The sequence below is a fragment of the Dendrobates tinctorius genome, unplaced genomic scaffold, assembly GCF_039654945.1.
Source record: "Dendrobates tinctorius isolate UK_male_01 unplaced genomic scaffold, ASM3965494v1 ptg000143l, whole genome shotgun sequence".
NCBI lineage: Eukaryota > Metazoa > Chordata > Amphibia > Anura > Dendrobatidae > Dendrobates > Dendrobates tinctorius.
Window position 1 is genome coordinate 8,709,945 of NW_027361810.1, and position 12,602 is coordinate 8,722,546.

At 42.9% G+C, this 12,602-nt stretch overlaps 1 protein-coding gene across 2 annotated transcripts in view; it reads left to right on the plus strand.

The window, feature by feature from the left end:
• LOC141049195 (probable hydrolase PNKD) overlaps positions 1 to 12,602 on the plus strand; it is a 98,841-nt gene that overhangs the window by 30,231 nt on the left and 56,008 nt on the right. Inside the window, exon 1 of one of the 2 annotated variants that reach the window (XM_073545388.1) lies at positions 6,776 to 7,040. The exons of the other annotated variant lie outside the window; for it this stretch is intronic. The gene's annotated coding sequence lies outside the window, so the exon portion shown is untranslated. Of the gene's footprint in view, positions 1 to 6,775; positions 7,041 to 12,602 lie in introns of those variants that run through there. 2 annotated transcript variants of the gene reach the window in all.

Sequence of the window (12,602 nt, forward strand, 5' to 3'; positions counted from 1 at the left end):
GTGCATGTAGCTTGGATCGGTGAGTCAATCTCCCACCCAGGGACTGCTTTAGGACGTCCCACAGTATCTGTGTCCCCCAATGAGATGAAGGAGAAACCTGGATTTTTGTGAGTACTCGCCGTAAAATCCTTTTCTCCGAGACGCTCATTGGGGGACACAGCACCCACCCTATTAGCCAGTTGGCTCTTGTTTAAATGAAAATGTGTTTACTTATTTGATATAAGGGTGGTGTTTTCCTTTGGACATGTTGTATCTGTATTAAGGCTGATTTGTTGTCCTCCTACTGCTTTGGCACCAAACTGATTTCCGCCCGCAATAGGGGCGAGGGTGTATACTGCGGAGGAGGAGCTAACCTCTTTTTTTCACTTAGTGTCAGCCTCCTAGCGGCAGAAGCATACACCCACAGTATCTGTGTCCCCCAATGAGCGTCTCGGAGAAAAGGATTTTACGGTGAGTACTCACAAAAATGCATGTTTCATACCACTTTTGATCAGGATCCTACTTGTACACCTTCACATCCAGAATTTCCAAGCATTTTTTCACATGATTTGGAGTTAAGACTTTGGAAATATTTGTGACATTCAAAAATTGCTATTTCCAAAATAGGTAAAAAAAAAAATCCAGAATGCAACTCTGGATGTGGCTAGTTTTATTTCCCCCTATTATAAGAATATAACTACTATAATACTGACAAAAATAGGAAGCAAGCATGGTATAAATTAACCAATAAACAAATAATAGTATTAATATATATCACTCATGGTATACATATGGAGTTGCCGCACAACAGGATCCGTGCGCTCCAGGAGGAGGTGAGCAAACACTAAACGTTTTTGTATACTAAAATATTGCTCCTATATACAAGATTATAACTACTATAATACTGCCCCCTATGTACAAGAATATAACTACTATAATACTGCCCCTATATACAAGATTATAACTACTATAATACTGCCCCCTATGTACAAGAATATAACTACTATAATACTGCCCCCTATGTACAAGAATATAACTACTATAATACTGCCCCCTATGTACACGAATATAACTACTATAATACTGCCTCTATGTGCAAGAATATAACTACTATAATACTGCCCCCTATGTACAAGAATATAACTACTATAATACTGCCCCCTATGTACACGAATATAACTACTATAATACTGCCTCTATGTGCAAGAATATAACTACTATAATACTGCCCCCTATGTACAAGAATATAACTACTATAATACTGCTCCTCTGTACAAGAATATAACTACTATAATACTGCCCCCTATGTGCAAGAATATAACTACTATAATACTGCTCCTCTGTACAAGAATATAACTACTATAATACTGCCCCCTATGTACAAGAATATAACTACTATAATACTGCCCCCTATGTACAAGAATATAACTACTATAATACTGCTCCTCTGTACAAGAATATAACTACTATAATACTGCCCCCTATGTACAAGAATATAACTACTATAATACTGCTCCTATGTACAAGAATATAACTACTATAATACTGCCCCTATATACAAGATTATAACTACTATAATACTGCCCCCTATGTACAAGAATATAACTACTATAATACTGCCCCCTATGTACACGAATATAACTACTGTAATACTGCCTCTATGTGCAAGAATATAACTACTATAATACTGCCCCCTATGTACAAGAATATAACTACTATAATACTGCTCCTCTGTACAAGAATATAACTACTATAATACTGCCCCCTATGTACAAGAATATAACTACTATAATACTGCTCCTATGTACAAGAATATAACTACTATAATACTGCCTCTATGTGCAAGAATATAACTACTATAATACTGCTCCTATGTACAAGAATATAACTACTATAATACTGCCCCTATATACAAGATTATAACTACTATAATACTGCCCCCTATGTACAAGAATATAACTACTATAATACTGCCCCCTATGTACAAGAATATAACTACTATAATACTGCCTCTATGTGCAAGAATATAACTACTATAATACTACCCCCTATGTACAAGAATACAACTACTATAATACTGCCCCCTATGTACACGAATATAACTACTATAATACTGCCTCTATGTGCAAGAATATAACTACTATAATACTGCCCCCTATGTGCAAGAATATAACTACTATAATACTGCCCCCTATGTACAAGAATATAACTACTATAATACTGCCCCCTATGTACACGAATATAACTACTATAATACTGCCTCTATGTGCAAGAATATAACTACTATAATACTGCCCCCTATGTACAAGAATATACAGTGCCTACAAGTAGTATTCAACCCCCTGCAGATTTAGCAGGTTTGATAAGATGCAAATAAGTTAGAGCCTTCAAACTTCACACAAGAGCAGGATTTATTAACAGATGCATAAATCTTACAAACCAAAAAGTTATGTTGCTCAGTTAAATTTTAATAAATTTTAAACATAAAAGTGTGGGTCAATTATTATTCAACCCCTAGGTTTAATATTTTGTGGAATAACCCTTGTTTGCAATTACAGCTAATAATCGTCTTTTATAAGACCTGATCAGGCCGGCACAGGTCTCTGGAGTTATCTTGGCCCACTGCTCCATGCAGATCTTCTCCAAGTTATCTAGGTTCTTTGGGTGTCTCATGTGGACTTTAATCTTGAGCTCCTTCCACAAGTTTTCAATTGGGTTAAGGTCAGGAGACTGACTAGGCCACTCCAACACCTTGATTTTTTCCCTCTTGAACCAGGCCTTGGTTTTCTTGGCTGTGTGCTTTGGGTCGTTGTCTTGTTGGAAGATGAAATGACGACCCATCTTAAGATCCTTGATGGAGGAGCGGAGGTTCTTGGCCAAAATCTCCAGGTAGGCCGTGCTATCCATCTTCCCATGGATGCGGACCAGATGGCCAGGCCCCCTGGGTTAGAAACAGCCCCACAGCATGATGCTGCCACCACCATGCTTGACTGTAGGGATGGTATTCTTGGGGTCGTATGCAGTGCCATCCAGTCTCCAAACGTCACGTGTGTGGTTGGCACCAAAGATCTCGATCTTGGTCTCATCAGACCAGAGAACCTTGAACCAGTCTGTCTCAGAGTCCTCCAAGTGATCATGAGCAAACTGTAGACGAGCCTTGACATGACGCTTTGAAAGTAAAGGTACCTTACGGGCTCGTCTGGAACGGAGACCATTGCGATGGAGTACGTTACTTATGGTATTGACTGAAACCAATGTCCCCACTGCCTTGAGATCTTCCCGGAGCTCCTTCCTTGTTGTCCTTGGGTTAGCCTTGACTCTTCGGACAAGCCTGGCCTCGGCACGGGAGGAAACTTTCAAAGGCTGTCCAGGCCGTGGAAGGCTAACAGTAGTTCCATAAGCCTTCCACTTCCGGATGATGCTCCCAACAGTGGAGACAGGTAGGCCCAACTCCTTGGAAAGGGTTTTGTACCCCTTGCCAGCCTTGTGACCCTCCACGATCTTGTCTCTGATGGCCTTGGAATGCTCCTTTGTCTTTCCCATGTTGACCATGTATGAGTGCTGTTCACAAGTTTGGGGAGGGTCTTAAATAGTCAGAAAAGGCTGGAAAAAGAGATAATTAATCCAAACGTGAAGCTCATTGTTCTTTGTGCCTGAAATACTTCTTAATACTTTAGGGGAACCAAACAGAATTCTGGTGGTTTGAGGGGTTGAATAATAAATGACCCTCTGAATAAACTTTTCACAATTTAAAAAAAAATTAAACAAAGAAATAACATTCTTTTTTGCTGCAGTGCATTTCACACTTCCAGGCTGATCTACAGTCCAAATGTCACAATGCCAAGTTAATTCCGAATGTGTAAACCTTCTAAATCTGCAGGGGGTTGAATACTACTTGTAGGCACTGTAACTACTATAATACTGCTCCTCTGTACAAGAATATAACTACTATAATACTGCCCCCTATGTACAAGAATATAACTACTATAATACTGCTCCTATGTACAAGAATATAACTACTATAATACTGCCTCTATGTGCAAGAATATAACTACTATAATACTGCCCCCTATGTACAAGAATATAACTACTATAATACTGCCTCTATGTGCAAGAATATAACTACTATAATACTGCCCCCTATGTACACGAATATAACTACTATAATACTGCCTCTATGTGCAAGAATATAACTACTATAATACTGCCCCCTATGTACAAGAATATAACTACTATAATACTGCCCCCTATGTACACGAATATAACTACTATAATACTGCCCCCTATGTACACGAATATAACTACTATAATACTGCCCCCTATGTACAAGAATATAACTACTATAATACTGCTCCTCTGTACAAGAATATAACTACTATAATACTGCCCCTATGTACAAGAATATAACTACTATAATACTGCTCCTATGTACAAGAATATAACTACTATAATACTGCTCCTATGTACAAGAATATAACTACTATAATACTGCCCCCTATGTACAAGAATATAACTACTATAATACTGCCCCTATATACAAGATTATAACTACTATAATACTGCCCCCTATGTACAAGAATATAACTACTATAATACTGCTCCCTCATCTGGATTTGTCCAATTAAAACGCAGGGAATATACAGTTCTCGTCTGACATCAGCGAGAGCAACAAGCCTTCTGCATTGGGACTTGATGGAAAAATTATCTGATTGGTACAAGAATGTGTTTCATATCTCACATGAGGATCGCTCTCCGGCAGCGGCTCTGCGCGGATCCTATATGGTGAGGAAGGGGGAAGCACAGAGGTCAAGTACAGAGGGACCCTGCTGTGCGGCCGGGAACAATCTGAGGATATGGCTCTTAAAGAGTTCCTGTCGTCTAGATAAGAACTCAACAGGTGGATTTTCCTTGGGTTTTTCGTGATCTGAACAAAGTAAGACGGTGTATAAATAAATAAAAGACCAAAGACTTTGTATGAAACCACCTTCATCACTGTTGTCGCTGCTGCTTGGGTTTGCACATTACATTCTGCTTTCATCATCTGTAAACTCGGTCCATTAGCAGAAGCCTCTCTGTTGAGCACTCGGTGTTGCTTGATTTTGCAAACCTTCTGCTCTTTGTAGCTGATCTTCTGTACTCGATTCACATCCAAAGCTGCAAATTCACTGAAATGTTTGCCCTTGAATCAGAGCCTCACTCACTATCTGCTAGCCATGTGAGCACAGCACTGGCGTATAATGCAGGATGTAGTTCAGGATCAGTAATGTATGTGCACAGCGACTGCACCAGCAGAATAGTGAGTGCAGCTCTGGAGTATAATACAGGATGTAACTCAGGATCAGTAATGTAATGTATGTACACAGTGACTGCACCAGCAGAACAGTGAGTGCAGCTCTGGAGTATAATACAGGATGTAACTCAGGATCAGTAATGTATGTACACAGTGACTGCACCAGCAGAATAGTGAGTGCAGCTCTGGGGTATAATACAGGAGGTAACTCAGGATCAGTAATGTAATGTGTGTACACAGTGACTGCACCAGCAGAATAGTGAGTTCAGCTCTGGAGTATAATACAGGATGTAACTCAGGATCAGTAATGTAATGTATGTACACAGTGACTGCACCAGCAGAATAGTGAGTGCAGCTCTGGAGTATAATACAGGATGTAACTCAGGATCAGTAATGTATGTACACAGTGACTGCACCAGCAGAAAAGTGAGTGCAGCTCTGGGGTATAATACAGGAGGTAACTCAGGATCAGTAATGTATGTACACAGTGACTGCACCAGCAGAATAGTGAGTGCAGCTCTGGGGTATAATACAGGAGGTAACTCAGGATCAGTAATGTAATGTGTGTACACAGTGACTGCACCAGCAGAATAGTGAGTTCAGCTCTGGAGTATAATACAGGATGTAACTCAGGATCAGTAATGTAATGTATGTACACAGTGACTGCACCAGCAGAATAGTGAGTGCAGCTCTGGGGTATAATACAGGATGTAACTCAGGATCAGTAATGTAATGTATGTACACAGTGACTGCACCAGCAGAATAGTGAGTGCAGCTCTGGGGTATAATACAGGAGGTAACTCAGGATCAGTAATGTATTAGTACAGGATTAATGTAAATTGTTGCTAATATCCATGAATTGAGGTCTTCACTCTTGGTAAAGCAATGGCCCTTTTGTACCAGCAGTATATTGTTATATCTGCCTTAGGGACAAATCCTTTGCTTTGTTCCTGTCTAGTTATATCTAATGTAGCACTAATTTGTATTCAGATATATTGACTATTTTTATAGCCATTTCCGTAGTCACCGGTTTGTTTTCTGGGTGTCCGTTTTCTGATTGACCAGTGATCATAAGCCTTTTTTTGTCTGATTAATTGGCATCGGCCTCGCTCCGCTTATAATGGCGCCTTTGATTGAATTATTCAGCATTTTTTATTTGCAGAGAGGCATCTCCCTTCCCCCGATCATTAAACGCACCCGCAGGGGTCAGGGGCCGGAGGAAGCAGCAGATTGATCTGTCGTTGGCCTAATCAGATGCTTTTTTGGTGCCAAGCGCGGTTTAATTACAGGCTGGTGCCGGCGCGCTGAGACTTGCTGCATGGCGAATATTGAAGTGATTCTTTCTGCTGTTCCCACGTGTGACGCCTTTATGAGCGGTGACGCCTGGCATGGGTGGCATTTACCAGCCGGACGTCATGCAGCCACCACACGGGTGGATATGAACAGGAAGGTCTCCGAGTCTCCTGTGTATGAGGCACCTGTGTCTGTGGACGCCTCCAGTACCCGGCCTCTTATTGTTTGGGCCCAGGAGAGATTATATCATTTGTTTTTCCTGCACTCAACAAACCAGAGCGGCCGAGGGCAGAGGTTAATTCCTGCAATACAGTAAATCTCTTCCTCTTACCATTGAATGGCTTCGTCCTCTGCCGCCTCGGCAGGTGTGCGCTGGAGCACAGGCAAAAATAGTCATAGCAAGACCAAGATGCCCACCGGCCAGTGTATATAAGGCTACGGCTTCTCATCCAGTGCAGCCCAATGCCGGGAGGTTTAGGTGAGTTTTGGACGCCGTTGTCCCTGCAACAACTTTTTTTTTTTTTTTTCTTTGCATAGAATTGAAAGTAATTGGAGCGGGGTTGGGGTCATAACATGGCTGCAGCATCAAACGAGTCCACAAATTTGGTTGATCGGTAGAGCCCAGGTCATTGGATCCAAGTTGTTTTCCATTCATTGACTGCAAGAAGAGAAATCAAAAGTGGTGTATTACAACACCCAGGCCCCGCTTTATCGACTATTTTGCGCACCAGTTGTGTTGAAAAGTGCGCTGGCGTAAGATGCCCCAAATTCATTAAGAAGTGCGCCTGTGATTGAATTTTGCACCTCTGTAAGAAATGTTATTCCAGCCAAGCGCACGAGTTCATCATGTCTGTCGTCGTTTACACCACTTTTGTAGTATAAATGATGGTGGACTTGCTGGCCGTGTTGCGCCACCTGCCCTCGTGACGATGCTCACCCACTTTCCAAAGACGATGGCTGGGAGCTAAAAGAGACAAACGTCACCAAATGCAAATTTGCACAAAAACTTTGTAACATTTCAAACTCTTCTCCTGAGAAAAGTGGTTGAGTTGGAGCTAAAGTATAATCGAAAGCTACAAAACTTTTCATTACTCCGACTCTGATCTTTGGTTGCATAAATCCTGAAATCCCCTATAAAGCTAGGTTGTGTATTTGGGGCCATTGTTATGTTCAGATTTCTAAAATTCGCAGATCTGAAATCTAGACTTATTTTACTTACTCGTCTGGTTTTTTTTTGCTCAGGCAAATTCTGTACCAAAAAGGCAACAGAAATACTGGATTCTAAATCCTGCATCTAAGGCATTTTCTGCACCTAAAAAAAACGTTCGTATGATAATAGTCAAATTTGCTATTGGAATCTGTTCCCCTCCTCAGCACGGCTGCTGCTCGTCCTGACCGGTGTACACTGTCGGAGCTGGTGCAGGGCGCAGATTCCGGTGCCCTGTTTCTTTCTTTCAGGCCGGGGTCACATCGTTGTATGGCATCGGATACGATATGCTAATGACACGTGGCTCTCGCTCTGCAGCGAGCGTGATCCGATTGTTGGTGCTCTGCGCTCCAATTATCTCGTATGCACAAGTGCAGAGGAGACGGAGAAAGTAATTTCTCCGTCTCCTCCACTGCCGGCGTCCGCAGTAATCGCACTGCACTCTGATCACATCTGAGTGCGCTCCAATATTTCTCAGACTTCTATGGATACGTGCGATCCGATTCTCGGATGCAATCGCGGCATGCTGCTGATTCGGTATGAGAAAATGATCATGGATCTGATCTGCCGCATAGAATACATGTAACACTGGGCTGAGTGCTGCGGTGTTTTGTCACACAGGACTCGGCCGTGTTACGCGACCTTGTGACTCCACTCTTATAACGATCCTTCCCCATTTAATAACGATTGTCGGGATTCCCGCTGGACACTTGGGCGTTTGTTTCCAGCCATTAGGTCACCTTTTCGCTGTTTGCGCACCCATTTGCTTATCTTCCTTTCCCATGTTTGCCGTGTTGGTTGTAGCTGGAATTAATTATGAGCTCATCATTCTCAGGACATGTAGGACAATGAAGTCCCGATAAGAACGGCTGCACGGGACCCAAAGAAAATAAAGCTGAGTGGTCCCCCGGAACAGGGGACAAGACCCCCCGCAGCCGAGGTTATACATGATTCTTCAACTTTCTGGTTCAGGTCATGAGAACAAAAAACATTATGGATCAGTGTCAAATCATGTGACCATTTAAACCCAACCCCCGCAGTGCCGCAGAGCACCCCAAAACTGCATTATAGTGCCACAACGTCACATAAACCCCCCACCTTATTACCCAGGGCAGCAGCATGTAGAAGTGTTGCCAGGTCCTATGTTATATACATAGGGTCTGAGTAATCATTTGCGTTGTTTTTATTTAGTCACTTTATTTTGTCTGGTGCTGTTTTGTTTACTGTTTTTGCACCAAATTCTTCAGAAAGGCGCACAAGGATCACGAATATGGCGCAAAGCCAAAAAATACTCGCTTTGTGTCTTTTTTTGGCGCAGTTTTTAGAACTAAACGTTGCACGTTCCACTAAATGTCACAGCATTTGTTAGGATTTCAGACATAGATATAATCACTTTGGGCGGGTGGCTGGAGTACATTTTGCTCAAACAATTATGCAACTTTTAAACAGTCACAGTTGATGATTTGCCCTAAAACCTCTAGAAACTCCAAACCCCATCCACCACGGTGAACATAAAAAAAAATAACACGGGCAAACAAATATAAAGTACGAGCAAAGTAAAAGAATTTGGAATACAAAATGGGTGACAAACACTAAAAATGAAGCAAAAAACAAAAGGCGAAAATGCAACAATGAATCGGGCCCGTGTGCATGGCCTTACATGTGATAAGCCATGTTAAAAAAAGAAAAAAAAAATGTACTTTTGTGAATGAGATTTTAGAAACCTGGTTTGTTTTGTTGCCACTATAAAACCTCATTCACACATCGGTATTTTTGATCAGTGTTTGCCAAATGAGGAGCGTCTTCAAAACACAGAACAGGTTTCAGTCTTTCAACCATAGTTTTCCTCAGTAAGATCCACTCCTCATTTTATAAACCCTGATGCCAAAATTCTGACGTGTGAATGAGGCCTGAAATAAAAATTTCTGCACAAAAAAAAGTTATGGGGAAAAAAAAATGTAAATTGGCAGCTTCACATTTGCGTTTTTACTTCTATCTCTTCTTGCCTTTCCCGCTCGCTGATATTGAGCTGTAATTTTCGCGGTTATACAACATCCGTTCCTGCCGAGCGGTAGGAGGATTTGGCAGTCTCTCTCTCTCGCTCGCACTCTCATTCTAATTCCGTTTCCTTCTCCTGTAATCTATGTCTGTCCATCGCGGCTTTGTGCCGGCAGATTTTGTTGCCTATTCACTCCTGCTGAATTTATTCCAAAAATGGGTTCCGTTCATCTAAATCGGGTTGTGTCCGTGGGAGGTGAATGGATTTCTGCAAACCCCATTCAGACTAATGCAGCAGATGGATCGTCTTTTGTGAATAGACCCTGAAGGTAGAAATGAAGGAGAAGAAGCCTCAGCCGCTCCGTAAGACGACCGGCGGCATTCTGAAGAATCACCCGATCCATAAGACGACCGGCGGCGTTCTGAAGAATCACCCGATCCGTAAGACGACCTGCAGCATTCTGAAGAATCACCCGATCCGTAAGACGACCGGCGGCATTCTGAAGAATCACCCGAGCCGTAAGACGATCTGCAGCATTCTGAAGAATCACCCGAGCCGTAAGACGACCGGCGGCATTCTGAAGAATCACCCGATCCGTAAGACGACCGGCGGCATTCTGAAGAATCACCCGATCGGGATCCGTTTATTAGAATAAGCGAGTTTAGTCTGCAGTCACCAAAGATGACGTTTCTGTAGACATGTGAGAAGACTCGGGCCATGGATGTGTATGTATCCAAGTAATAAAGATGCATGTTTGCATAAAGCCTTCGGCTCTGTTCACACACTGCTGCCAAGTAATGATTCTGTTATTGCCAAATTGCAGGGCAATGTTACGGTTTTATCATTTTTGCCACAGTTTTGAAACGATGGCAGCTAGAAGATTGGGGCTACCCGGTTCTATTTGCTACATGGCAGCAATTGTCAAACGTTCATGCAGCTCTTTGCATTGCAACTATTTTTTTTCTTGTATAAGCCAAATTGCAGGAAAGTTGGGCTGCGGATGTCTGTGTGTCCTGGACATATGGACCCCATTCTGTCCTGTGTATTGGTGCTCCCTCTGCAGTTGGCGGCTCTGCGCAGCGCTGTAGGGGTTAATGGCTGGTGAAAGCCGATTATCGGCATATGTGGTGTGACAGAGTAGGAGCTGGGTCTGTGTGATAATACTGTTATCTCTCTGCTCCTCTCACTCGGTGATGATGACTGTAGGACGGCTGCAGGAATCTTCTCCAGGCAGAATCTGTAGGAAAATATGACCCGATGTCATAGGAGGGAGAGGGGGCGCCACGAAAATCTGCTCACGTTCCGTATCTTGTCGCTTTATAGCCCAGACCGGTGCATCTACTCGGCACGCAACGTGCGGACGTGACCGCTCCGATATATTCACCGGAGGATTGAACTCACCCTGAATATTGCGTTAGAATCCTACAATTTACCTATAGATCTGCGCGGCTCATATAACAACCGCAGTCAAGGTCTGCGGGGGTCCCGAGCACAACACTGGGGGTTGCCCCTTATCTCGTTTTGTAGATCACCGGTGATCGATTTTTGGACTCTTGACTGCACTGATGCATTGTGCCAAACGGCAGCTGTGTGAATTTCACAGGTTTTCCGTCCAAAATATTATTCATTCAGTTCACTGACAGCAACCAGATCTTTAGACAAGATGAGGACTGAAGCACAAAGTAGCTTGGAGAGTCGACCTTTATGTGCTGGTCGCCCCCCGTATGTCAAGTGTTTCCAGCTGGGACCCTCCCTGGTCACTTGGGATCTGTGCCCGCTGCTGCTGTTTTCAGAGCTGGCACAAGGACCCTCTTTTGTGATGGCGACTGTTTATTCCCAGCTTCTTCCATTGCAATCAGTCCGTCCTGAGATGGAGCGATACGGCTCATTGTGTTCTGCCGCCGATTCCGTACCGGCTCATTGCTTGGTTTATAGAGGGTTAGCTCGCCATGCCCAGGTCTCAGCGTCCGGATGTGTGCAGGGCGGTGATAAGTGCGGATGTATACAATGTGCCATCGATTGTCTGGAGGAGACGGATGAAATCTTCAATCTCCGGAGTGGAATCTTCTCTAACATTAAAGGGGCTCTCTGCCATAGAGAGATCTGATAGAAAATAGCGAGGTGTGAATGCTGCCAAAGCTGCGTCTCCATTACTGCTACCCATAGGGTACCAGTCCATATTTGGGGGGCTTCTTCTATGGTCACCCTGGGGTGGTCATTACTTTGTCTTTATACTCTAGTCACATTCCAAGCTGCAGGTAAAATTCTTTTTCTGTTTCTGCTGTGTGTAAGTCTCACTTCTCATTGTAGTCCTCTGGAGTTTGCACACAGATATTCCGCTCCGATGCATTGTAGATGTGGAGTCCACATTAATATAGAAAAGCTTCTACACTTGGCCCATGGTCCCGCATGCAGGAACGCTGCATTTTTAACCCCCTCTGCGGGTTTCATGTGTTCTTATAAATCGCACCCACTTCGTATGAACTGTTTAAACATAGGAGATTTTGCAAACAAAAAATCCACATCAGCAGGAAAAATGCAGCTTTTGCTCTATTTAGAAGCATAGCCTTGGGGTATGTTCACACAGTGGGGAAAAATCTCTGCAACACGATACCATACGGGCCAGGTGAGTTAATGAGATGTCAGTAAATGTCATCTACACAAAAATGTTGGGAAACATCTAAAATTGTTTGCCAGTAAAATCTGCAGTAACATCCAGAGATGGAAAAATCTGCTTACATGTGAAAAGAAACATATTTGTGCGCAGTAGTTTTTAGTAACAGAAACTGTTTTTGTGTTTTTGAGGAGGATCTGAAGCATTTCCACTTAGTCCG